This window comes from Pinus tabuliformis, chromosome 4_2 (genome assembly GCF_031772625.1).
Source record: "Pinus tabuliformis cultivar Carrire ecotype Pingquan chromosome 4_2, CPIR1, whole genome shotgun sequence".
NCBI lineage: Eukaryota > Viridiplantae > Streptophyta > Pinopsida > Pinales > Pinaceae > Pinus > Pinus tabuliformis.
Window position 1 is genome coordinate 727,114,482 of NC_142304.1, and position 7,100 is coordinate 727,121,581.

A 7,100-nucleotide genomic window follows, 5' to 3' on the forward strand; every position below is an offset into this window, starting at 1 on the left:
AATTTAATCCTCTAGTAATAACATTAATATAAATTAAATTTCCCATCAATTATAGTTCCAAAAAACTTTCATGACCTCAAAATAAGACCATGAAAACTCTAATAATCAAAGTTCTTTTTCATTAAAGGTCATAGTCTCTTCATAGTTCCCTAATCAAAGTTTGTGGACAAAAACTCTAACAAATATTTTTTTGGTTAAAAATATAGATAAGTGTTCCTATTGGAAAAAAAAGATTATGACAAAAAAGAACTTTGAGTAAGCTTTATCTCTATATTTTTTTGAATTCATCCCAATATTATTTAAAAATTGCATCCAAATAAAATTAGAAGTCATCTTCCCTTATAAAATTCATTTTCTAAACCCGACACTCCTTTAAAAAATAAAATTTTAACGGACAAATAAAATAAATAACAAAACAAAATATATGAATTTAGATAAAAATAAGTTCAATATGAATTTATATAAAAATAAGTTTAAATGATTAATGTGGGATATATGTCAAAATCTTCAAATAATATATTTTGGAATAAATATGTCAAAATTTCGAATTATATGAAATTTTTTTAAAAAAGGGAAAAGGGTAGAATACCCTGTAACAGATGGCTCTGCAATGCCTCCAATCCGCATGTCAATATTCATGAGTATTCTCGCATAGTGTTGTCTGACCTTATCCTCCATGGGAATGTAATTCAATTTAACCATTTTTCCAAGTTGTGTTGGAAATTAAAAACACCCATACTATACACTCCAATGGAACCAGAAGTAAACATCTTTTGTGCCTTATTGCTCTGAATCTGAGCCCGGATGTTTTGTATATGGTTTATCCTGTTTTTCTCTGTCTTTTTCTGATATATCTATGTGTCTTCCGTTCTAGGTGTTTTTATGCACATCTGTTCTTCATGTTTTCATAAGTGATGATTTTGACTCGTGACTTCACAAACTGCTTTTTTTTAAATCTGTATCTTATCATAGTTTTTATGTTGACTTAATATAATCTATAAAACTTTTTCCCTGAAAAAAACAACATCAACAATGCCACTCTAATAGCCCATAATATAAATCTACAACCATTAAATCTTCCAGATCTCGCCCCGCATTCCACATTGCTTCTCACGATTGTAACGAAACCCATCACGAAACTTATGAAGCAACTTTTAAAATGAGCTATAAATTCTTCAAACTCGCATCTTAAAGTCGGAAAAATTTCTCTCATCACCTTTTCCCATAGCACCCACTCCCACCTCCCTCTCCTTATATTTTAATAACAACAATTCACATATCGACATAGCAGTAAAAACATGGCCTCAATACCAGAGAGTGGGTCGTAGTAGTAGCAAAAGTAGCTTTCGTTGCCCATGGCCCCTCTTATTGCTTCTCTGCTCTTTTCCAGAGCATTAACTTTATCCCATCAGGCAAATCAACTCCTCTTAAATATCCCGCAAAGGGACGCGCAATTTCAATTTAAGTCTAATGGTTTGCAACAAGCTACGAATTAGAAACAACATGGACTTCATGAATGGTGTTTACTCGAGAGCAATAGAGCGAGAGGGGGAATTCATTAAATTTGAAATGATATTGGAGAGATTGGCATTCCTCTTGCGAGAAAGCGTGGAGCATACGTTAGGTTGGTGTACGAGCATCGCAGCAATCCTCTGCATTCTTACAACTAATGTCACAGTCGGTCGATACCGCCAACGCTAATTCTTTTGTTGTAACTCCTTCCCGAAAACGGTAAGGAGATAGCTCGCCACTCTTAGCCTTTTTCCAGAAAAAACACCTTCTGCGGTCTATATTACCAACTCGCTGTCAGGTAACTTTATTGTTTTCTATTTAGACTTCATTGGGTTAGTTTCCCTTTATCTCTATTTAGGATAGTATCATGTGACATTGTCAAAGTTAGTGTTAGTTGCTTTTAGCGGGTAATATTCAGATAAGTTTCGTATTGTTCAATTCTCTGTTTCACTAGGGCGGCTGTAAATCCAGGAGGAACCAAACACCCAAAGAATTATTGCAAAAGTAACTTCGTATGGTTCAAGTTTCTGTATCACTAGGGCGACTGTAAATCCAGGCGAAGCCAAACACCCAAAAATTTATTGCAAAACTTGTAATGACTGTAGATGAACTGACAAATTTTATTGCAAAGCTTGTAATCACTAGAGGTGAACTTATAAACTCATTTATTGTTATAGAGAACTTACATAATTGCAGTTGGAAAGGATGTACTTTACCAATTTCACACTGGACATAATTTTGACGGTTTGCTGGTCTATAAAACACGTCAAACCTGACGTGGAAAAATTTACCACAGCCGTCAAATGCGTTCTGAAATGCGAAATACGTCCTATAAAACGTCAAATTCCAGGCTTGCCGAGGAGTCATACTTGCCGTTAGCAAATATGGCAACGCCTAACCAGCCATCTATAGAGTATTTAATGCTCGGAGATATGCACGCAGCTTAACGCGATGACACGAGAGCGGAGAGTTTCGGCATTAAATAATATTTGGGCTTTCGCATGTTATCGGGGTAAGCTGCGTGCATATCCCCACGCATTAAATACTCTATAGATGGCTGATTAGGCGTTGCCAGCCAATATCCCCTTCCCATGTCAGAATGTTCAGGACTAAGATGCAAGATATAGAATTAGTAACTCAAGTCAATGGCAACTCATTGGTTTGGGGATGATTGCCCTTACAAGTTATCTATGCTCATAGCCAAATTATACTTCGCTGTTCAATGCCCGTTATTATATGCTATAATAGATGAACATTTGTTGACGTATACAAGGGATAGTTTCAAACTTTCATGTGATAGTGGTAAGAATAAAAGAAACAACCCAATGTGTATGACATGGGTCAAAACACCATTCACAAAGTACACTGAGTCAAAGTCTTAGTCTAGAAGGAAACCAAAATATTGAGGGAAAAAGAAAAAGAAAATAAAGTTTAATGGTTTCCAAATGAAAAGAACACTATGAAGATTTCAAGTAATTGCAAGAAAGGTGTGACTCCAAAATCTTAAAGGAAGTGCAAAGAAAACATTGTTAATTCATTAAACTATCCCAGGACTACTCTCCTGAGCAAGATAACCCTCGCACAAATACATATAGCCTCTTAATCAATAAGAAATTGGTTGTGTGGCTTGTAGATGTTGAGTTATGGGTTTAAATAGCCCCGGGATGGTTTCCGTAGGTTTGTAACGTGCATATTGGCCCGTTTATAGGATAACCTAACTAAATACAAGAATAGATTTAGCAACTCCTTGCAACATTGTTACACCAAAATAATGATGTTTATACCAAAATAATGATGTTTATAGATCTCTAATTTCAAATATAATCTTATATTAAAAATAGAAAATAGGGAGTGTTTGGATTATATGAGGAAACTTCCAATATTATACTTGTAAATGAAATATAGCTTAATAAGTAAACACAACAGTCATTAAAAATTATAGAGTAGTTATTCAAAAGAGAGAGAAACCATTTTAGTAAAAAATCTAAAGAAGAAAGCACAAAGCATCAGAGAGATTGGGCAAAGAAAAAGCTTGGTAATTACCTTAGAAACCTAGATTTGAAAACCAAAATTTAGGCAATGTGCAAGGAACAAGCTCTTTAGTTCATTTTCATGCTTCTCATGGAAATCTAGGTAACATTTTCTTCATTATTAGCCAAAGAACCCTATTCCTTTGGGGGGAATTCATATATAGGAGGATGAATTACTTCCTTATAGCTAGAAAGCCAAGTGCCCCTACCCTTTAGCTTTCTTAGGTTAGTTGTTCCTCTCTTGTCTTTTCCCTTATCATATTTAAGAAGAAATCTCATAATCACATATATAATTTCTTACAACTTTATATTTCATATATTAATCTTATGATTGGATATTAATGCAAATGTAAAAAATAAATGTCCATTGTGATGGTTTAAAACCCTTTAGACTAATAATTCAATTTTCTTTCTTATCTACAATTTCAAACTTTTATATATATATATATATATATATATATATATATATATTACTTTTATGATTTCATACTAAAGAAAAAGAAAAAGAAAGATGTGAATGCCCATTGAAATGGTTTAAAACCCTTCCCACTAATAATTTAATCTTTCTTCTTATCCATAATTTCAAACTTTATCCTAAAACCTATACTAATAACTAATTATGTATATATAAATCTAGTCTAAATCAACATATCAACATATCAACATATCTACCTATACAGTTGATCCAACCTATATATATAAATTATTATGAAATATTATGGTCAATCTAAATTTTAAATAATGTTACAATATATTTATGTTTTATTTTAAGCTAGTAATTTTTTAGTGAAACAATAAGATAAATAAATAAATAAATAAATTTTTTAATAAAATAATAAGAAAAATAAATATTTTTCCCTTTGAAAAAGTACATTACAACCTTTTAAAAATTACCTATTAAGTTATGGAAATTGGCAGTGACAATGTCGACTAAAAAAATGTAAAACCTAGATAAAAAAATGTGAAACCTATAAGCTTTTATAGTAAAATTATTGTTATATGAAATATCTTTAAAAGTGTTTAGCTAACATTATTTGTGACAATAAAGCGAAAATAAATTAAATTATGAATTACATTTTTCAACATTGTCATACTGAAATATAAAAGAATCTAATAATGGAAGTTTCATATAACCAAAATTTAGACAATGGGAAACCTAGATGTAGACAATAGGAAACCTAGATGATGTACACTAATATCATGGACTCATGCTTAGGCAACATTATCTGTCATAATGAAATGAAAATAAATTAAATTTTTCAATATTCTCATAATAAAATGTAAAAAAATTTAATATAAACTTCATATACCCAAAAATACAAAATGGATAGAATCACATGGCACTGAACGTAGAAAAAAAAAAAGAAAATACAATAAAGCATGAAATTCCATATTACCTGCAACATGAAAAAAGCCAAAATCTCATACTACTTGCCAGATAAAAAATACCAAACGAAATACAACATTTTCATGTTTAAATAATGTTTAAGATGAGCAATGATTCACCTAAAGTTTGTTAATATTTAGAATTGACCTCCGAGACCTTTCTAGTGTTGCACTCCCCAGATTGACTTTAAATGAAATTATTTAATATGCATGAAACAATATTTTGACATATGATGGCTAGTCAAATTAAATCCATGGATAGGCATATCTATTTCAACCTCCGGATGTGGCTTTGCAAAATGTTTGAAAAAAATAAATGAACCGTTTGGATTTCATTGGGATAGAATAATCATAGTCATCTAACACCATAAACCACTGAGATTAATTTCTCTCTCTTCAGCTATTTTATTATTGCTTGAATAATGAATTCAAAATTCAAATTAAATTTCCAGTCATTTCAATTGCTTTACAAGTGGCATAGGGATGCCGGTTTTGTTTCCAGTCGTTTCAATTACTTTACAGGTGGCATTAGGATGCGCCCATTTGTTTCTGTCATTCAAGGAAAAGTGGCATGGGGTCGTAGCCATTTGTTTATGCCATGCAAGATTAATTCGAATTCGGTTGTGGCAGTTTCTTAAAACTCAATTAAAATAGTAAATTAAAACGGAATTTAATTAATAAATATTTTGATATAATTAAATAAATATTTTGATTTAGTTAAATTTATTGAACGCATGGGATACAACCATTAGATTGATATTCCATTCCACATATTCAAGGCTTGTTTAAGATTCTTACAGGAAGTGTAGAAGAAGGTTCATCACGTCTTAAAAGTGATACGTTATCGACTTGGAGCGAATATGCTTCTGTGTTGGGTTGGGAATATCTTAAATTTTTTACTCCTTCAACACTAAAATTCCCTTAGCTTAGGAGTTCTTGGTATATGTCATGATTTACTTGTTCAAAGGGAGATTGACACTGCAAATATGTCTGGAAGTTTGGCTGTGGAATAGATCAGTTCATGTAATTTGATGTAATTTAATCAACTTAGCTGTTTACTTTTTAAAAAGAGTTAGGTAGTACAAATTTACAATGTTTTATACTTATCGTGTAATCAAACTTACTTGTTAGGGTCACTTTGTATATTTTGGAGTAAGAACTTTAAAATTGTAATTTAATTATGCTTACCTGGTATATTTTGAAAGAAGAATTTTAAAATGGTAATTTAATTATTTATTCGAAATAAATATCTTGAAATATTAATAAATAAATAAACTTTATTTATTTAAAAAATATTAATAGACTCAATTTAAAACTTAATTTAATATTTAATAAATTTAATTTAATTGATAAATATAAATATTTTGAATTGCTTTTGTATTATATAAAAAAATAAATACTTAAAAAATATTTAATTATATTTTAAAAAATTACAACTTACAATTTTATATTATTTATGTCTATTTTAGAATAAACTATTTAGAATAGGGTATTTCAATTAAATATTTAAAATATATAAACTTAATTTAATTAATAAATATTTTAAAATATTTTTTTATTATATAAAAAAATTATATTTTTGATATTACAACTTCTCATTCTATATTAACTATGTCTATTATTTAGATTATTACCTTCAATTTAATATTTAATAAACTTAATTTAGTTAATAAATATTTTGAAGTGGTTTATAGTGAACTATAGCAGATGCTCATGGTTTTTCTAAAGACTTATAGTGGATGGCTAGGGTTAATAATATTAACTTTCTGCTTTATAATATTAATCTTAGTGTTTAATATACTATTAATCTCTTTAGATGCTCATGGTGGACCATAGAGACTTATAATGGATGGCTAGGGTTAACAATCTTAATTTTGTGCTTTATAATATTAATCTTAGGGTTTAATATAATGTGAAACTTTTTAGTTTATTAATCCTATGAGTTTATTATATTGGGTTTTATAATGTTAAGGTTGTGTATTAGTGTTTAATATCGTGACATTGAAATGGTCTAAAAATCTATGCAACATCGCGTTGCAACAAACATTATCTCAATGCGATGATCAATCTCAGAATCATTGTCACAATGTTACATTACATTGCAATTTATTCAACATCGCATTGTGACATTACAAAAGTGGGGTTTAATGATAGGTTTTATAGTATTATGTT